The sequence below is a fragment of the Botryllus schlosseri genome, chromosome 3, assembly GCF_051294905.1.
Source record: "Botryllus schlosseri isolate E-star chromosome 3, Bs_hap1, whole genome shotgun sequence".
In the NCBI taxonomy this organism is placed as follows: domain Eukaryota; kingdom Metazoa; phylum Chordata; class Ascidiacea; order Stolidobranchia; family Styelidae; genus Botryllus; species Botryllus schlosseri.
In genome coordinates, this window is record NC_137238.1 from 22,272,055 (window position 1) to 22,294,276 (window position 22,222).

Here is a 22,222-nt window from a genome sequence, read left to right on the forward strand (position 1 = left end):
CGCGCTAGGTTGCATTTCTTCACCTAGATATTCAGAGCACTGAACAGGGTTTCCACTCCTTGCCAAGAACTTATAACTCTCTCGGGGTCTCCAAGCTCAGTTTCGTTGCCACACTGCGCAATCATAGGTCAATCGCCGCCTCGAGGCTCGGGAATATTAACTACATTCCCGTTAAGCCTCCGCGACGGCCAATACCAGCAACGCCCCGATCGAAAACAGCGCTCGCATCGCATGTCTCTTGGGGTCAACTGCTATTCATATCGACCCCTCTCCACGTCAACCTTCAAAACTAGCATTTGAATATTTTCTAGGCCTACTGCGAATGCGGGCGACTCATTTGGTCTGACGGGCTACCTGACGCCCGCTGGCACTGCGTTGGTTACCCCATGGGTAGGCTATTTCCCATTGACTCTGCAATGTGTAGTTCATCTTATACTAGGGTTGCCATATTTTGGAAATCTGAAAAGACTACACTTTTTCAGAATTTTCAAACTTGCAAAACCAGAGGAGAATTTTCAAAAAATGTTAAATTTTTCGACTAAAAAAAAGGTCAACTCCCGAAATACCCACCGGAGCATGCCTTCGGTGCTGATTTACGGCATCTTAGTCGAAATTTGCTATCAATATTACCAAAATTCTCAAGAAAGAGGACAAAAGGACGTCCTCCGAGGACACTTTGAAACAAGTCAAAAAATAGGACGAATCCTCTTGAAAGAGTACGTATGGTAAGCCTATCTTATACCTACGCGCTATATAGCAGCGCGTCTGATATTCGAAATGACGATTTATAAGACTATTTTTCCGACTCTGTGCCGCCATCTTCAGGCAGATGCGCTGCAATGCAAAGTCGCATACAGAAAGCAAGGATGAAAATGGGTTGGTAAGGCTTTAAATTGTGCGAAAGCTCTACCGTTGTCGCATTAATGGGCTCAACAATTAATATTAGGCTGCACGAGGGACTGATCGAACCCTCTTTGTGACTATTGCAAAATTACTAATGGCTTTACGAGGGGATTCAATCTCCGAAAATACATTCAGTTCCCGTTATCCAGCATCTATTTCGTCCGTTTTGTATATGCCGATTCCGCTCGTAAAATTGTAGCTATAACTTATTGTTTCACGAGGTTTAACTACGTCTACTATAACTGGAAACGGTTTTAAGGTAACCTTATTATATATACACCCCGCACGGGTTTTGAACAGCGTGAAGTAGTTTTGTGATACGTCTACATTGCTTTTATCCTTGGAATCGTCATAAAAACCAGCAGGTGAAATAGCACCCCGTATCACGGTCACTGAAAATATTTTTGACGATTCACCCTCTGCATAGTATCGTCAGTCGTTATATGATAGTCTGGAATCTTGCAATATCGAGAGTCTTAATCACCTTGGATCAACTGCTGAAGAATTACGAAATATTGACGAGATATACTTTCAGTAACTATTTACTTATGTACTTCTCCAAGCTTTCATTTTGCGCTTTCATTTCGAGAATAGCCTTTACATGCCTTAGAAATTGCAGACGGCTTTGTGAATGAATTGTAGTTTGGACTGTTGTCGCCTCCAGTCATTTCCATCAATTGTATGGTTACCGAATGAAGTAAATCACGAATTGCCAGCTCAATGCTCACGTTGATAAACACAATTCAACCATTCAGACTCAATCCCCTAAATTTGAGATATGCAGTTGGCGTATGAAGTAATCCAGCAAATGCCATCTCTACAATTTTCAGAACTACCAACATCATTCTTAACAATTGTGCGTGCATCAATACCTTCCTATATATTCATTTCGATTTTAATCTGACGAAGCCTCACTTGCGAAGCAAGCCTGGGGCGACCAATGGACTCGAAGCTAACCATGTCACATATAATGTTGGGCCGCGCCCAGAAATCAATGGCATCCTGATGTTACTACCCATTAGTACAAATGTCATATCACCGAATAGATCGAAAAAATTCGTCCGTAAACGCAAAGCCAAACCTGACCTCAACTCTACCCATCGACACAGTCACAAAGGTTTCATTATCATTGCGCTGTTTCTGATAGACTTGGGCGTTTTATGATTTGACATCATCAAAGTATATAGTCTACATATTTGATGCCACGGATGAATATGATGAACCAAACGACAGTCATCGCATAATGCTTTCCGCGAGACATCAGACCTCACTACGACGACTTAATTCGCAAATAATAATATATGGGCACAATCGAGGAATATTTGTGTCGCCTCCCTCCTGAAAGTTCGAATTCCATCAATTCCAGGAAATGCCCAGCATACAGGGAACTTGCATACGAAACGACCCTAATCGTAACAAAATACCAACGATATGACAATCAAGCAGGCCGGATTTATCGGTCTGGTATTGCGTATTGCGCGTTGCGCTACTGCGTGTTGTATCCAGTGGCGAGGGAGCCATATTGATGGTTCTGACTCTGCTCCAGGGGCGGCAGGCTGCAAGGGGAAGGACAAATGAGGCTTCAGAGTTCACTATAGCGAAAGAATAGTTGCATGGGTGAATGATATCGGGATTACCGCACCAGCATATATATGGTGCTGAGAAAGGTGGTGTCTTTGGAAATTTCGGGCAATTAATTAATTAGTAATTATTACGGCAAATTTTTGCAACTTTTACAACTTTTTTCTCAGCTTCCGGGAGCTTCGCAAATGCTCAGAATTTAGCAATATGGTGTTTTAGACTGTTTGAACAAGTTGTATACAGTAACTTTTTGCAACTTTTTCCATTTTTCATGCCACTTTTTACTGCAACTTTTATCAAGTATTGCGCAAAATGTAAAGGCGTGATTGAAAAACATGCTATATAACCATTTCTAATTACGTTCCCTCTTTAGTTTGCGAAACAAATAGCTATGTGATGGATTAGCTGCATCTCAATGTTATCTATGACCAGAGGTGGTCAAAGTAGTCACCGTCGCTACTAAAGTAGAAGTAGAAGTAGAAGTAACGCCGGAATTTCTACTCAAGTAGAAGTAGGAGTGGTGGTTCACAAGTAAGTAAGTAAGTAGGTATTCTACGCCTATTTTTGCCTACAAAACTGAAAACTGTCAAGCAGAAGTAGAAGTAGTCTAAAATCACAACTACTTAAAAAGTAGTGTGACTAGGAAAAATCTACTTCAAGTACTTCAAAAAGTAGAAGTACTTCGTTACAGACCACCTCTGTCTATGACGCAATAACTCGCAATCTAGAAGTTGAAAAACCGCAGCCAAGCACGAGATTTGAGAGTGCCCCAACTATATATAATTAGATCGCTTGATTGATTCACTGTCGTTTAGATCTGAGGTTCTTTCCCCCTCGACAAACGCCCGAGCGAGATCGATGATAAGTACATTTTCACTGCTGGGTCACTTTTTCCAGCTATGGATTTTGTTAAAGTCGCCAACAATGAGTTTTGTTGCAATGCATTCTGTCAAGTTTGCAGACAAATAGGGTTTGGTGTTTGATACTTGACTTGTTGTATGGGTTATCGCTTTGCTGTTTGGCTTTTTATGGAAAATAATTTCCGCACAGGGTTATCTTCTTGCTGCGTACCGGCAAAACATCCAATTTTCAGCGGTGTCGCCAGGCCGCCCGTGAAATGAGAAAGTACAAAATTCGACAGCTCTGCAGGAGCAGTCAGCGAAATGCTGTCATTCAAGTTTCGAACGTAAAGGACATAATCATTAGGGGAGCGGTACCCATACTGATATCAATGTTAAATCGCGCGTTAAATCGCCTTGCGCGACGTCAAATTAATAATTAATGATGACCAGTGGCGGCTCGTCCTATAGGGCAACTGGGGCATTGCCCCACCTAAAATTCTGTTCAATAACAATTCTTCACCATTTATAGACGCACACCTATCTATATAAACCGAAATCACAGCGAAAATCGTATACTTCTTGTCCTTTCGCTTGTAAATGCCCATATATAGCGAAGTCTCTGCGAAAATCGAATTCTCTTCTGTGTTTTCGCTTTGCGAATGCCTAGCCGGGGCTTGCCCCGGTAGCGCTCATAACAAGCTTTCACTGTCTATTCTCTCAAAGCCGCGCACAATAAAGAAACGGTGATTTACTCTCTCCTATTCATAAAATTACCGAGCAACCGGGTCACGATAGCTCTGTTTCCTTAAGGTGTGATGTAACAATCGTATCTATAGCTGAACTCTGTTACCGTCATCTGCGTTTAGTCGACCTTTGCTGGTATAGGTCGATTTTAATGGGGTTTCACACCATGATAACTCTTGAAACTTGTTCTGTCATGTCGTGATGGTGGTATTTAACACTGCCCCAAGTTTCAGGGTTTCTACTTAAAGTTTAGGGTAGTAATTCCGTTTCCGAAGTTGAGTGTGTGCTGATCCGTCATGTATCGCAAACAGATTTTACGCAAAAGCCGGTATTGGTATCCATTGGTTTTGACGATGTTCAATGCCGAGATCGGTTATGACATTTGGCACGGCAAGTCTTAATGTTAGTATCGAACGCTGTACCAAGTTTTAAGTTTGTCACTGAACTGTGTTAGTGGTAATTTGGCTTCCTAATTCGAGTGAGAGCTGACTAGTCATTTATCGCTAACAGATTATACGCAAAGCCGGTATTGGTCTCTATTGATTTTAACGATGCTCCTTACCTAGATCTGTCATAAGCTTTTGCACGGTATGTCTTGATTTTAGTATCGAACGCTGTGCCAAGTCTCAAGGTTGACATGACACTCAATGATTAGGGCAGTAATTTCGTTATCAAGGTCGAGTGTGGTAAAGATGTGCTCCGATCTGACACTTTAGCCTACAACACATTGCGGATTTCACGCAAAAGCCGGTGTATCTGCGGTAACGTTAACTGAGATGATGATATCATTCTCAGTTTGCATTCAAATATTTACTTTGATATTATATTCTCCAATGTCAATTTCACCGTGAAATTGTGGCCTTCAAGCCATTTGCTTACAACCCCCTGTCAAGCGCGATAGTTATTTCGTTTTCGATGGCGGCTAACAGCTGATCACTTGATCAGCCTATTCCTCAGTAAATTTTACGCAAAATTCGGTGTTGGTCTGTTCGCAATAATTTTGACAGTGTACCATACCGAAAAGGGCCATGAGGCCACTTCTCGATAATGTCATGTAACAGTGTACCAAGTTTAAGGCTTTCATCCACGTATTTATTCGGTAATATATTTTCCAAAGGCGATTTCGCAGCAGACCTATAAGACAGTAATAAAAACGTATGTGTCGTGTTACAGTCTCCAGTTTCAAGGCCAAAATCTCTTATGCTGTACCGACTACCGAGACCAAATTTCCGAGGCTGCTATTCTTAGTTCTTTAGAATGATGTTTTGGATTCAATAGGACAGGGCCAATCTATGAGATAACAATTGCGTATCTGTCCGAATTCGTTGACCTTTCCAATCAGGCTTACGCTATCTCTCGAGTTATAGTCATTTCCATTTCTGCAGATAATTAGTCAGGTCTAATGCAAACATGAACCGTGTTGAATCTTTGTTCCGTACGCCGTTTACGCAGTTACCACACTTCAAGTCACAGCTCACCAGCAGACCTCTCGTGGCACATACGTTAAAATCACTGTTGCCGGGAAATTCATGTTACCGTACCATCATTAAGTTACTTGTTTACGTTGGAAAACGCCATTGTGACGTCATCTTGATAAAAGTCGCTTGCAGCCCTTGTCCCACCACCCGATATTGTCACGAGCCGCCACTGATGATGACTTAAGTTGGTTCACGAGCCAATTTTACCTTACTCCTTTCGAGCTCGCAATCCCATATAATTGAGGTGTTTGATTGCAGCAGTTACGGTCATGCATGTAACAGATGACTACACACGAGAAAGGTTTATCTACACTTTACCCTGTCATTCGATCAGCGTATGCGGTGTCTTAAAATGGTTGGAAGTGGGTCGCGCTCGAAGTCTGCAGATGTGGAATCATAAGAAACAATATCGGCCCGGTGTAATTGACCATCGTAGTCGAAAAATACCATGGACACCTCAAACAACGACAAAGGAGAAAACGCGTATCCAATCAGTAATTCGTCTTTCACGTCGAACACAAAGGGGTTGCGAGTAGCTTGCATTGAGGCAACAGTTTGCAGGTTTGTTTTCTGATTTTCTGATTACTTGACTTTACACGGGTCATTTTCTCAAAGTACGGAAATGACTCGACTCGACTCGAGTCAATCTGTGTATTACATCGACTTGGACACGAGTCATTGCGCGTAACTCGAACCAAAGTCATTTGACTCAAGACTTAGACGGCAAAGACTGACATTTCATTGTAATTGTTATTGTAATTGTAATTTCGAAGAATAGTAAACTAGCCACACGATTGGGATTTCGTTTATTGGTACAGGTAATGGTATTCAGGTACAGGTAAATGCGAACTATTCGATATCATCAAACAGAGTTATAAAAAGTTGGATTAGCACGACTTCAACTGAAAACTGAGTAGTCAACACAATGACTTGGACCTGGACTGGATGGTCATGGTCATTAGCCTTGTCTTGGACTCGACCCTCCGCTCGCTGACTTGGACCCGGACTTGACTCGGCGGTGAATTGAAAATGACTCGACTTGACTCGAGTCAAAACTGTAAAGTGAGATTGACTTGTGATTCGGAGCCTTGTGACTTGTTTAAAGCCCTGATTGTCTGCTGATTAAAGCTGCAAACCGGGCTGGATTGCTCAATTTCCCGGTCAACGTTCGCAAAGCCTTTGGAGGAAAGAATCAATTCCAATTCTCAAGCATACACAATAATGTACAATCCAATATCTCTCTCCAATCAAAATGTCTGCCACGGAAATCTGGGTCACAAATTATTGTGAGTACGGGATAGTGACTTGTGGCGGTCGTAGACAAAAAAAATTATTTCATAGGAGAACGTATATTTGCTCGTCCAATCTTGAATATTCGGGAAATTGAATAGGAACCTGTAACAATTAAAAATACTTCGCGACCCAGCTGAAATAGCTTCGTGACCCACCGGTTGGGAAGCACTGGTCTATACCACTGTAGGATATTATGGTCAGAGCAGAGTTTTCTAAGGTGGTGTGGAGTGAACGTAGACCGTAGAGACACTAGGGATTGCTCCACTTTATTGAATTCGAAAGCCTATTCTCAAAGATGCGTTCTCTGGTGCTTGCGCAGGATGGAAAGACACGAGCGGGAACACTATGGTCAGATACAGGGCATCTGAGCAAGCTAGTCAAGTGGTTGCTGGTCATCAGTTCATTCGGTATACCGGCAGCGGCAGGGTCTGACAGTTTGCCCCCAGTATTCGTCACGATTCACCAAACACACTTGTGGGCTTTTGACTGGGGCTAAATGGGGCTAATTCTTGATCCATCTCTTTTCTTGTGTCGACCTTACATATACGTGTATAAGAGCGTGCAGAGTTCACTACTAAATTTCGTCGACATATCCAAGAAAGGACCGACTTAACAAGTTCTTTTACACTGGACTGGAAATATTTTGACATATGATAGTTGTTTTTGTTAACTAAACAAAACCCACGTGATCATTACCTGTTTCTTTTTTTTGCACCACGATCATAGATTGCGGACATATGTATCGTGGTTAATATTGGCATACAAAAATGAGATCCCAGCAATAGGTTTTCGTTGCTATAGGAATATACAAATACAATCAAGACTCAAAAATCATCAATGAGGATTACAGATATGGTTGTAATATTATATTATGATGTCAGTCGAATCTGTTTTGTCATTCATCAGAAAACGTGACTTGAGTCATCCCAACACTGACAGAAACTACTTCCGACGGATGTAGTAGAGTGCATGATTCGTTACATATGACTCTCAAATTCGTGTATCTTTTCGTGCCGGGATCTGACGCAATGATGAATGTGCATTGAGTACGTTTTCATGTTCGTTATTATTCGTTTTGATGGCACGATTTGTTTTCTCTTCAGAAAACCTCGAATCATAATAATCATAACACAATCGAGTCATAATCGATCATATATCTTTGCGGCTCTTCACGCTTGTGAAAATTTACAGTTCCTGCATCCGCTATTGCTGCATCTTTCTCGTGTTATACTACCGCATTCAAATCGCTTTCGCCGAAACAGAAGCCTAAGCTTCTGATAAATGTCAAGATGTGCAATTTGTACGTGGATCGTAGATATAGGCCTACGTCGCGTCAATTAGGCGTTCAAAACAACAAGTGTCAAATAGCGAGGCATTCAAGATACACAATAGTGCAGAAAAGGTGAACGCTTATAGCGAGGCATTCAAAACAGCTATATATAATAGGGTGGAGTGAAAAATTAAAAATTTTGAATTTCAAAAAAGGGTCTTGATATGTGGTGCCAAATTGCAAATAAATAAATTCTATCATAATTTTGGGTTCGTACGCCCTCTAGTGGTCGTGCAATTTCACCGAACGACCCAAAATTAGCTAATTTCACCATATCCTGATAACCGCTCACACTACAATGTTAGTTTTGGGCTTAAAAGATGCAGAAGCAACATGTTTCTATCTCGCTTCCATAGAACTTTGTCTTGAAAATGAACAGAAAAAAAGTTACAAGCAAATTACTGATTTTTGAGGTAAAATTTAGCAGTGACGCAGTGGGTATGATGTCAAAAGTGTGTAATGCTTAGTCTTATGACTGAGCAACATAACCCATCAATTACAACTACTTTCCAAAAGTTGCTCAAACAAATGAAGTCCCCTCCAAGTATAAATAGTGCTCGGGCATCGACTAGTGACTCCTAACACTGTATTTAAAAAGGCTTCCATCGGCAGTGCGGCCTCGCGATATCGATAAGTTTAAAACAGCGACCGTCAAGAGACTTCTTACCAACATGCCGTTTTAGGGTTTGTAACACATATATCACAAAGCTCCTCAAAACACAAAATTGGAAATCCACATTCAAAAGACAAGCATCAGTTCTTTATTGGAAACAGAAAAGTTTTGCAGCAGCATCACGGAGTATTAGTCTTCACAAACAATAAAATCGTGTTTAGTATTGAAAGATTTCATCAGCTTTCGAGACTTCAGTTTTTGTCTGCTGAGACCATCTCTACGTTTGAATCCTGACACATGGGCAGATGCTTCAGTCACCACTTTGACGTGTCTTTCCACTGCTTGGTTGTGGCACGGATGACTGAGCTTTAATGGAGATGATCTCAAGTTTTCCAGCTCGAGATCTTACAGGGTCTTGATTGCAGGCGGTTGTTCAATATCCTCGTGGTTTAAGTTGACAATTTGGTGGAAAGATTTAGCCTTGATGTTGATAACTGGAATTTTGAAGAATCTGATGCCGGTGTCAATGTTGCTGTTTGTAAATTTGTTTTCATTTATATATCCTCCTTCAAAGTCGCCGATTGGAATTTGGTATGGTGTGGTTGATCTGCGCATAGCTGTAATCTTGTTAACTGCAAGTCTTCGGACGCTGTCCTCCTTGTCACCAAGCATTCCCAGCAAAACATTTTCCGGGTGTGCAAAATAAGCATTTCTTTGTAGCACAGAAAATGCAAGAGACCGAATTCGTGTATCAGGCAGCTTTGAGACACGGGAGACTATGTTATAGAAATTTTTAGCACCCTCAGTAATGGAATTGTGCATCTTTATGTCAAACCATGACGGAAAATAGACCTCCATGCAGAATTGAGCAAGACAGTTCAGATTTCTGGATGGATGACTCTGTCCTACATAGTACCTCAAAATTCGACATGCGAGAGTCAACCATCTTGAATGAAAGATCGGTCCAACCTCTAAATATTGCAGATCTGGTTCAACTAGACCAATCAAAACAGCTGTGCACATTTCATAGGCATACTTTTGATCTGTACTCAAGTCTTCCACAACACGCTGAGGTAGTTGTGGACAGTGGGGATTAGGGATGCTTTTGAATTGAACTACTGGCCATTCAGAAACACAGCCATCTAGTCTTGAGCCAATTGGACCGCTAAAACTATCCGGGCTTTTTGTTGTACCATCTAATTCTGTAAAAAACATGTCGAAAAGGGAGCTCATTACAATGAAGCAAACAGATAGCCCATTGAAGTGGTCTTTGCAGAAGTTATTCCATTGCACGAATGCAGCCATTAAATCGACCTGTCATTGATGCTGTACTGTCTGATCCCATGACAGTCAAGTTTTCGCGGAGTTCGGTGTTGGCTATAAAATCAAATATTTCTTTTGCCACAGCACGACCTTTTCCATTTGGAGGTGATAAGTGAGTAAGATAATACTTCTCTGGTTCTCCTACTAAAACAATATGTTCCTCCAGCTCTGTTGTCATATAGTTTTTTTCAGTGGGCGCTGTAACCATAATCAAAGTGGCGTCTTTTCTTCCATCGATGTAGAGCCCATTCACAAGCTTCAAGTTTTCTGCCTCCCTTTCTTGTATTTATATTCTGCACCGTTCTCTCTCTCTTCGTAATTTGCTGCGATCTACCACAAACGAATCATTTTTTTCGTTGATCATTCCAACATCTTGCAATGCACAAGTTGCAACAGCAGCTCCTGTACGGTCTGATAGATTATACCTTTCACAAACTCTTGCCAAGTTGGTCCATTTTACACGGTTTTGGTTTGATGGTCGAAGTTCTTCCATAAAAGTTGAATTATTACTAGAAGATGTTGATTGTGATTGAATGGACTCTGAATCAGTAGAAGTAAAATTGAATGGCTCAATAGAAGTGCTGGCAGCTGAGTGAGGAACATCACCTTGTTGTATTGATCTTGACCCCCTACGAAATCTTTGATCAGCCGATGAAAGAGGCACAACTTCACATAAACATTTTTCCTTGCGTTCTGTTTTTTGATCTTCATAAAATGCATAATCATCCGGTGCCATCCTTAAGCCATATTGAATTTCAATTTTCTTTCTTTGTTTGTCGTCGCCGCAAAAGATGTCAAAAAGCTTATCCACATCTTGCAAGAAAGTGGATTCCATTTCTTTACAGCGGTCTGTCGTTTTAGTTTTTTTAGGATAGCGAGATAAATCACTAAATTTCAACATTAGTTGATTGACTCTTTTTGCAATACTCAAGTCATGAATGGAATATACATTGCACCAAACCCATCGATCATGTAGCTCCTTTGCAACTATTTTCGCGTTTTCCAACTTTCTATAGTGATTGAAGTTCAGCATGCGCTCAATCACTTGTCTTTTAGTTGGGAGTATTCCAGAAGGAAAATTACCAACAGTTTGAAAAGTTTCCCCACCGAGCAACTTTTTCGAAGCATCATCAGACTTGGATCTTTTTCTTGTCAACATAATGTTAGCCAGTTCAATTACCTTTACATATCATGATAAACTACAAAGCTGCAAGAGGTTAAACAATAAACACACAATTACATATATTAGTACTTTTTGAGGTCAGCAACTAATCCACTTTTTGAGCGATCTATTCTTTGTAGAGTTGAACAGGAAGATGCTTTCTTGTCCACCAAATTCATAAACTAAAGGTTTGTAAAATGCCACATTATCAAAGCTTACTGATGTTGATTGTATGATGCAACATTACCACAGATAATCTATATTGATTGGATGATGCAATATTACTAAAGCTTATTGATATTCATTGGATGATGCAATAAAAGTTAAATCATTATATTTATAAAGCTAATCGATGCGAGGTTGATATAAAAGTCAAAAGATACCTCTGCGAAATAGATTTTGCTGAACTTGGTCTCATACCTAAAAATTGGCATTACAAACTTGATCATACCAATCGACACCTTTAATATCGGTCTAAATATCATTAATTTGCTTGTAACTTTTTTTCTGTTCATTTTTGAGAAAAATTTATATGGAAGGGAGATAGAAACATGTTGCTTCTGCATCTTTTAAGCCCAAAACTAGCATTCTAGTATAAGCGGTTATCAAGATATATACGAAATTAGCTATTTTTGGGTCGTTCGGTGAAATTGCACGACCACTAGAGGGTGTACGAACCCAAAATTATGATAGAATTTATTTATTTGCTATTTGGCATGAAATTCAAAATTTTTCATTTTTCACTCCACCCTAATATATAGTCTCAAATTAGCGATTACCTAGTCAACAAAATGGAAAGCGATTGCACGGCGTATCATGCGCATTCGATGTCAAAATGATGCTTCAAAAGATACAATTTTTGCATTTCAGCTGCAGACTCGTTAACCCTTTGTTGCCGTCCATTAAGCCTCTCGCTACTGCAGCTTACAACCGCTAATAGCCCTATCGCTATACCTGAATCATTGTTGCTTTCTGGCAGATATACTGACCCTTATGTTGTAAGACATCACAATTTGACAAGATGTTTTCATTATCGCGCCAACCATGCAGGGCTGTGGAGTTGGAGTTGGAGTCGGAGTCGGTAGAGTCGGAGTCGGAGTGTGGCTAATTTTCGCTTGATGGAGTCGGAGTCGGGGTCGTGAAATTTATGATGGCTGGAGTCGGAGTCGGAGTCGTGGGAAAAATACTGACCGGAGTCGGAGTTTGTGAAAATGACCCTGACTCCGACTCCGACTCCAACTTCTCTATCATAAAAACAATTGCTTTCGAAGGATTTTCACTAGAACTTTTATGTACCACCAATCACTGTTATTAATATCCATACAGATCAGATGCGGCCAACCTGTGGCCCGCAGGCCAAATGTGACCCACGAGAAGGTTTTGTGTGGCCTGCGAGGTAAATCTCGCAATTATTTATAACACTAGGTAAAATTGCAAGGCCAACCAAAATTTGATTAGTCTGACCGCGAAATCTGATGATGACGAAAAGATATGTTCTGATGAATTGGCGTATCCAGGGGCCAGCCACATTTATCGCAGATCTTCGTATATGAGCATGAAGTACAATATTTCGTAGCAAATTTATTTGACTTGAAATATTTTTCCGCACTTCCAATGATTTATTGGCACTAGATTTCTTGCATTCAGTATTGGAGCCCCCTTCTGAAAATTATAAATACAGAATTGAGTCTAATCATATTTGCAATTAGGAGATAACGTGTCGTCCAACATGCGACTTCGCTTGTGCACTCGCAGCAAGATCGTCAGCGACGAAACATTTGCTCAAAATGATAGAGGCGCGTTCACCGAAACCGTCGTTATTGCTATGTCTAAACGTCGGATAATCATGTCCTCGTCTAATGAGCCCAGTGCTATACAGATGCGACCCCCAGTTCCCCAATATATGTAAGTAACATATTTATTGATATAATTCAGTCATTACCTCTGAAAAAATTTCGCCCTTCGCGCGACCAGGGCGTGACTACACACTGCCAGTTGCATGACATAGTTGTTATCAATTTTAGAGCATAGTAATATAAGTCTTTTTTGCAATGTTACCTAGTTCAGTTCGCTCCTATCGGACGACTAAAATAAGGTTATCAGCATTCCAGTTGCCCGCGCAATGGTTCGTAAATCTCGTGTGTCCCTTTCGCCGAAAAAGTTGATCACCCCTGATATAGATAAAATTGGGCATTACTTACAAATTACAATTCAGTTGCAGAGAGGGAGAAAATCGCATTATGCATCTTCGTGATGCAGTCAAAATTGATGGATTTTATGGAATTATACCATGATACTGTGACAGAGCAAATGCATCGGCTGGTTGATGTAAATATAACCCCAAACGAGGCTCCCCACTTCACAAAATTAAAAATATGTGTAGTGTAGCTTAGCTGTTTAGGTCGAACAAATGATTAAGAAAGACTGCAAGTCCTAGTCCTTGAATAGGCCTACTTGACCAAGTACATGTAGACTAGACATATGCTATGGTATTTGACTACTTACGATAGAGGTGCACTTGAATTATTTTATTGACACTTTAATTATACACGATTGCATTTATGTCAAATTTGTATCAGTCATACATATTAAGATATCAGAGAGTCCATGTTATATAAACATAGAAATATAAAGAAATGATAAAATAAAAATAAAAAATAAATAAATAAATAAATAAAAAATATAAAAATATGAAAAAGGAAGGATATTTAGCAAATCATTATTTCATGTTAATTGCATAGTGGATATTTCGAGCTGTGCCACAATTAACCAATTTTGCATGTCACCGTTAATCATATGTTTGCATATGTTTAATGGTTGTATGATAGTCATTCAACCGACAGTTTTACATACAATTTTCAAGTAAATTGGCAATTCTGTTGGAATCGGAGTTCTCTTAAGAAAATAGTCGGGGTCGGTACGTTTAAAGACTCAGGAGTCGGAGTCGGAGTCGGTATATTGAAAATGTGTGGAGTCGGAGCCGGAGTCGGTGGTAAAATTTACCGACTCCACAGCCCTGATGCCAACCGTTGTAACGAACATCTATGATTGTAAATTCAGTCACATATATTGCAGACAGAGACAATAGATGGGTTGAGCATATTCCGTGTTTCGTTAATGTACATTTTACATGCATTAATGAATGCACTAACAAATGATGTCAGAGCCATAACTACAACACGCCAAAATTCAGTGAGGGGTACCGACACTCTTCCGTGGTTTAGCATTAAAATATCAACGTACCGGTAGTACGCATTACGTTCAGCTTCAGAGCATTAATAACTTGACAAGTATCACGCTGTTCACTGCAGCCAATCCGACATTTCAGGTCACTGAATAGCAAAGGTGGTCAAAGTAGTCAAGAAAGCTACTCAAGTAGAAGTAGAAGTAGCGACGCAAAAATCTACGTAAGTACGAGTAGAAGTACTTCTTCCATAAGCTACCTAAAACTACTTGAAGTAGAAGTAGAATTTGCTGGCTTTAAATCTACTCAAGTAAGTAAGTAGTCTTGGAAAAGGTCACAATACGTTCGCATGGACCTTCGACAGCTGCAAATTGAGCTATGCGGAAGGTGCAGAGAGCTTCATGTACAAAGCATATTGTTGCATCACGGAATGTATAAATTTCCGACAGCATGAGCAATTGAGCATTCGACCGCATCATGAGATGCAAATGATAGTTTTGCTATGGAAATGAGTTACAAATCCTTTGTTTACTCGAACATCCCGTTTTAGAAAATGTCAGGGCATGTTCCCTCACGCATATTACGACCTTAAGTTTAGTCGAAGAGCAATACGGAGAAGTTGTATGGACACGATGTTAACACTTTGCGCGATTTCTATACCATGATAAAAAAATATGGCGTAACGTGAAAATGCCATATACAGTGTAATTGCATTGATTTTAAACTTGAACATGTGTGTTCTCCAGAAAAAAGAACTGAACGTAATTAGAAATCTACGTAATAATACTGCGAATTGAACGAGAACTACCAATACTACATCAGAAAAGCGGAAAATGTATTTTATGTCTTTTGTCGAGTCAGTTTCAAGGGTGGTCTGCTTAAACAGATCTAACGATCAAAAAGTCAGAGTCTACTTTTCCAGATTAGGACACGCCATGAGCTGCTAGATTAGGAAATGATGGGTAAATGCTAGATTGCGAAACGGTAGTTTCAAACGTTATGATGGGCTATATTTACTGTAATGAAATATGCCATATGGACAACAATGCGGTGCAATGCCACCTGCAACCTACATAATATTCACTTTCGTGAAAACATATTTGTAACTCTATATCTAATTGATGTGAAGCGCGACGGAAATTCTGGATTTGACTCAAATTTACTTAAAATTGAAAGTTAGAACTCCGTGAAAACAGCCCGAGAATTCAGCCAGTTTCTCTTTCTAATTGGAGGGTTACTCTACTTCTACTTGACAAACTGAAAATAGCGGAAAGTAAGTAAGTAGATCACTAAATACTATGAAGTAGAAGTGGAAGTAGCGTAGATTCTATCTACTTGAGTAAGTACCAGAAGTAGAGGAAAATTACTTGAGTACTTCGAAAAAGTAGAAGTACTTCGTTACTGACCACCTCGGCGGAAAAGTCGAAGTAAGCATTTATATCAAGTCCTATTTTAGAAGCCTAACCCAAACAAGCAATTAATGTGACTGAACTGCTATCAGTACACATCTAAGCAAGCATGTAAAAAATTTCAATAATAGCCCGAAATATCTCTTGCTCAACTTATCCCAACGAAGAACTTCATTCATATTCCCTTCCAACTCTATAATATCGGAAATACAATTCGCCGGTATGCACGGAATAAAATTCAAACTTTGAGTGTGAAGCGGTAAACAACATCCGATGACTTATGACATCACAATCACTCCACGCTTAAGTGCCCACGAACCTGGCAAAGCTAGGCAGAAGAGATGTCACGGTGAAGCCGCGTGATAATCAGGCGCAATTAGATTGGGTAATAAGGCTGACAATCGATCTTCTGGATTCGGGAGCGATCAGTTCTTGTGTACAACAGAGGTACCGCATCACCGTAGTGTCAAGGCGGTTGCGTTCACTTCTCTTCGGCGCCGTCTTCGCCTGGTTCGGCATTGAATGTACAGAAGTACACACTTTTGTTAACTGGGTAACGAGTCATTCAAAATAACCCAAGTCAAGTCCAACGATACACCTAACCCTACGACGAGCTAATCGAAATCGTGACATTAACCATATATAACATAACCGAATCCCAAACCTCTTTAAACTAGCCCCTATAGATAACCACCACACACTGCACCGAGCGATATCGCGTTATGTTCATGAGCCCGACTTTTGGATCGGAAAGTCATGGATTCATAATCCCTGGGCCGGTTCAGACAAAAGACCCGAAAACTGGTATCCGCGGATGTCACACTCGGTGCTCAGCATTCAGGGATGGCTTGGGGAAGAAAACCCATGGGGCGCAGACTAGATAATCTTTCCTGCTGTATCGAATCTCCATCGTCAAAGCATCTCGATGAAGTAGACGAGAATAAGTCTGATCCTTCTCTCTCTCTTTCCCCTCAATGTGTGATTCTGAGATTGCGACGTCGACTTTTAACGACACATTTACTTGGTAAAGATAAGAATTTGTTTAAAAAATTGGATTACGACATTTTGGCTCGGATTATTGATTCTTGACTCCATCTCAGCACGTGCATATAGCTAATGATATTTGTCATCTTTGCTGTTTTTGTCGCTGAATGCACGCTATGACAGCCACACTCGTGCCAATATTTTGCAGATGTGTTTTCGAGTAAAGACGCAAAAAGTTATAAAAGCTCGACAAGGTCGACAAACACACCAGTGAAGGTTAGGACTTCTTTAGGAGGAAGGGTCCCGAGTATAGGGTTGCATTTAAAACAAATGGTATTTTAAAACATGTTTTAAACAGTGTTTTAAACAAAGGCCTTTAAAAAATTGTGTTTTTTTCAAGTTGTGCAATTATGCATGTGTAAATACTTTCCAAAAAAACGTGCTGCATGAGCCTACGGACAATTAACATCCGATAAGCCGACTGATACGATATGAAATGGTTGGAACCCTCAAAATAGTCGGTTCAGCAGCTATAGTAGATATTTCGTCAAAGAAGCAATATTTATTCTATATTTTCATATGTCAACGTCAGTCTACTATGACGTCACAATTGGATATAGTGACGTCATAACTTGAAAATAAAAAAAAATAAAAAATAAAAAACAGGTTTCACACAATGGCCTTGTTTCAGATGCAACCCTAGTCCCGAAGCTTCCTGAGTCGTAAACCCTGGGAAGTACTAACGTTTTTCAATTTCAAGTTAAATGCAATTCATGCATATAGCCTTCTATTTGGCTTTCTCGATAAAATCAACGTGATATCATTGGATAAAGAAATGCCAGTTATGCAGGAAATAATATTGCGCTGCATAACTGAAAGTGACCAAAGTCAGTGCGCGTGGTCTCTGGTCATCCACTAGGGCTCAGGGATTCTTAAACAGGCTCCGCAAAGTATAGTTTTAGGGGATCCCTGACAGGACGACCTTCCAGTCATCGGGCTCTCACATTTTGGGGTCACGCGCAACTGCCAACAAAAGTTAAAGAGGTCTGCGGTCAAAAATTTTTAAGAAACTCTGTGGGCCAAAGTCTAAACTGAACGAAAGATCTCCGTATCTCAGCGGCAATTTATCCTCCAAGCAAATCGGATGTCCGTGATTGTTTTCATAACTGCTCGTATATCCGTTGCAGCCTATTCCTCCAACTTCCACCGAGTTGCCCCACGTTACTCTGGATGGTGCTGCTCTATCCACGGTCGTATTTGAGTAGTTGCGATTTGTCTTCATTGCCCTGAACTTTCATGACTCGTAGAGTCAAGAAATATTGAAAGAGAAGAAATGTAATCATTTAAAGGCACATATCATATGTAAATCCACTGATATCCTCGACAGTACGAACAACAAATCAGAACTATACTAGTGCAACCAACATCGACTTAACCTGACCCTTGACGAGTGTCAGTCAAAAATATTCTTGTTTATTTCATTATGAATATATTATTCGATTGACAGCTATACAGCATCGTCATCCACCGATAACATTATAAAATGAACGCCGCCACTAAAGTACTTTTCCTGTTCATTACTTTCGTTGTCGCAGCAGTATCGGAAATGAAGGAAATTCGAGACCCAGGCCGTATATTTCAGGAAAATATGGTTGGCAAGGGTTAAGGTATGTAATTATCGAGTTTAATTAAGTATTGTATTGTAAGAAGGTGCATGACGGAAAAGGCTACATATGGCGTCACAATACTTCCCATCATCAGTAGGAGAGACCACATCGCAACTTGGATTAATACGTTTCTGATGTAGGATTCCCATGGCTAAATTTCTGACATCTTTTTATTTCCAGGCATATGACGTGATGACCAGTGACCAGATTCATCAAAAACCCTATCATTGTTGTACTTGGAAATATTCAATGGCAAGCTTTGTTGATGTGTAATAAACCGTATTCAATGTATGAACATGTGCTTGATACTGACATTATCACTTCAGCTAGACTTTACGACAGTGATCCCCAAACTATATCTCACTGCAGTATATCAGTTGTGTTAGCTGATAAATACGCAGGTGTGACGATAAGTAGGGTAATTCGGCGTCATAATTGGGGTGCCATATAAAAATTGAATATGCCTTTCGACTGCGCCGAGCGATTGCAACAACAACACTGAAGAAAGGAGTGGCATAAATTTTGCAAAGGGTTAAGAAGCGCTGACGTGTCACTTAGAAATTGAACCTTTCGTGAAAAGCTTTTATAGCCGCAGTTCGAAAACGAAGGATTTCGGAGGACACTATAGTTCCTACCAAACGTTTTTCATACTCTCAACATTTATTTGAGACCACATACATCATGCTTAAAGTGCAGTGCGCCTTCATCACGTGAACATTTATTTAAAGCAAATGTGATGAGAGCTTTATAGCACTTTTCTAGTATCCCACAAGCTTCAAAAGATTTGGAATCACTGTATACTGATCAATAATGGACCAAATAGACAGTGCGGGCGGTACCTACTGATAACCGAAGGTTCTACTTTAATAATCTGTACAAGTACACCACCAGATAGGGAATGACCATAAAATTTCCAGATGAAAATTTTATGCTCAACAAACGCGTTAAAATCGCCATTATAGTTGAGTCCCACCACAATACGAGCGACCCCAAACATGTTTGCACATTGTAATGCACTGTAAAATGTACGTGCAATTCATATGCACATTGCCTATATACAGGGTTGCCATACCGTCCTTATTTCTAAGATTTGTCCTTATTTTGAAGGGCCACGTCTTAGAAAACTCAGCTGTCCTTATTTCTAAGAAATATCCTTATTTTCGACTTGCGTCCTTATTTTGTCTTATTTTCAACCACTACAGAACTTTGATGGTTTCCCCTGGTATTTGTGTTGTATAATATTCATAAATTATGCTTTTGCGTCGAAATTTTTATGACATCATAAAGGAAAGGAACTCTCGTGACGTACACACCATAAAATTTGACTTATAAGTGGTGAGATAGCTAGGGCCGTGAGTGGTTTCGTCTGTACCAAGCTACCTCGGCGGACGTCATTTTAGCAGTAAACAGCAGTACCAGGTTCCTACTGTTTGGTCTATAGCAGAATAAGCTCAAGCTGTGCGGAAGGCAGCATTTATTGCGTAATGAAAAAAGGCGCAGTGCAGTCGACACATTGGTTAAAAAGTAATAAAGCTAGTAATCATTGATAACTTTTTCTAAATTATATTGCACTTGCGCACATAGTTTTAGCTACTAATAAGGTCAAATTTGATTAGTTAAAATGAGCAGGCGTAAAAACGTTTTTCGTGACGATTATGAGAGAGAATTTAGAGGTATCTAACGAAGTTTAAAGGGGGAGTGTTTCGCACATAGCAATATCTGCAATTGTGACATTAGCCTGGAGGCCATAGGAAAGACCGCTATTCCAACTCACATTGACACCCCAAAACACAGGAAGTGTGTTATAATGATTAATTTGAGCCAGTCGATGAATAATTTTTCCACAAGTCGATCAGCACCAACGACCACAGACGACGAGACAGCTGCTGCAGAGGGCACTTGGGCATTCCATACAGTCACACACCAGCAATCATTCCTCACCAATGATTGCACATCGCAATTGTTCAAAGCAATATTCCCCGATTCCAACATCGCAAATAAGTTTTATTCGGCCAGGACCAAGACTACAAGCATTGTTACTCGAGTAACTTCATACCCTCAAAAATGATTTTGTCTAAACATGGTGTACGGTCTTTTTCCATCTTGGTTGACGCCTCTAATCACAGCGAGGTGGAGAATATTGGTTTATCACCCTATGGGGGGCAAGACCAACGTTTTTGTGGGAAGGAGGGCTGACGAAGTGCTGATTCGGCCCTGAGTAAAGGTAAATCTAGACATGAGCTCTCGTGAGATCCATGAATCACTTTCTAATAACAAGGATGTGCTGGAGCAGATTGTTTTTGGCGAAAAGTATTGAATGTGGTAGGCCTATGCCACGGCTCGTATAAATACAAAATATATTCAAAAACGTGTTTACATGCTAATCTAATTTTTCGACTGTCCTTATTTTTGGGTCTATGTCGATGGTAACCCTGCCTATATATGTGAATTGGTATCAACATATGTGGAAATATGGTCCAAACCCCCTCTTACCCAGACTCAAATCACGAGTTTGTATATATGAGGAGCCGGATTGACGTCAGATAACTGAAAAACGCTTGTGTAACGGACTTTCGGCACCTTCTCATGACGTACCACCACTAAAACCCCATTCTTGCCACATTTTATCGCGATCCACTGGAGGGAATAGGGTTGTAATACCAACCCCCCGAATACTGAAATCGTTTCATAGTCTTTCGAATCGTACCTGATTTACGTCAGATTACTGAAAAAGCGATCAGCAGACTTTAAACACCCACATAAGATGAAGCAGTACTAGAATTCTATTCCTACCAATTCCCATCGAGATCCACTGGTGAGAACAGGCTTTCAAACAGCGTTCAACCCCCCCTCCCTAAAATCAAGATCGCAGTTTCTATACAGGCTGCCTGATTCACGTCAGATACGGGAAAAATCTACCAAACGCTTCAACGACACGGATTATAATCCAATCCTGTTCCAAATCAAAATGTAGATCTCTTGTATCTCTTATCTCGACTAAATCCGGTTCCAGATAAGATCTCCAAGTACAAGTCAAATTTAAAATCCAAGAATGGCTCGAATTCATTCAAACATCGTGCATGAAAATTGAAAACACGTTGTTATAGCCCAAATATGCATTGTAAGTATCGAGTCAATCTTCTGCTGTGGCAAAAACCAAGCACACTTATTTACCGCATCCAACAGCTGACGATTGGCTCAACTATAATGAAATATACATATAATTTGATTTGAACACTGTGACCTTCTGAATGGGTGATAATTAGGCAATCAAGCTCTCGTATATGTAATTCGCAACGCCCCATTCGCAACTATTTACTATTCAGAGGCCAACACAAAATATAAAGTGGATTTGTCGATGTCAGCGTATACCTTGGCGATGTCATAATAAACCAGTGTCCGGGGTCGGGTAAGGTTGGACCAGGACCGAGGGGGGGGGGGAGTTTGAGGGGACCCAAAATAATTTCATGAATTAACATAAATTATGGAGTATATTTTTGAAAATTTATGCAACTTTATTCAATTTTTTTCACGCCGTGCGCGATTTGATGTTTCCAAATCTTTTCATCATTGGGTATACTTTTCCCCGAAGAAAACATACGCATGATTTTTATAAATTGCCATTTCGACGTCGGCCATTACCCCGCCCCGACGCATCAACACATATGAAGTTTTATGTCATGTGGCATGCGACTCCGAGAAGTGTGCC

At 40.3% G+C, this 22,222-nt stretch overlaps 2 long non-coding RNA genes across 2 annotated transcripts in view; both read left to right on the forward strand.

Moving 5' to 3' along the window:
• LOC145436102 (uncharacterized) overlaps positions 1 to 22,222 on the forward strand; it is a 423,401-nt gene that overhangs the window by 357,918 nt on the left and 43,261 nt on the right. The window lies entirely within an intron of this gene.
• LOC145436076 (uncharacterized) lies at positions 18,355 to 18,804 on the forward strand. Its single transcript, XR_013914164.1, has 2 exons — positions 18,355 to 18,513; positions 18,694 to 18,804. It is a non-coding gene; the product is annotated as an uncharacterized LOC145436076 (long non-coding RNA).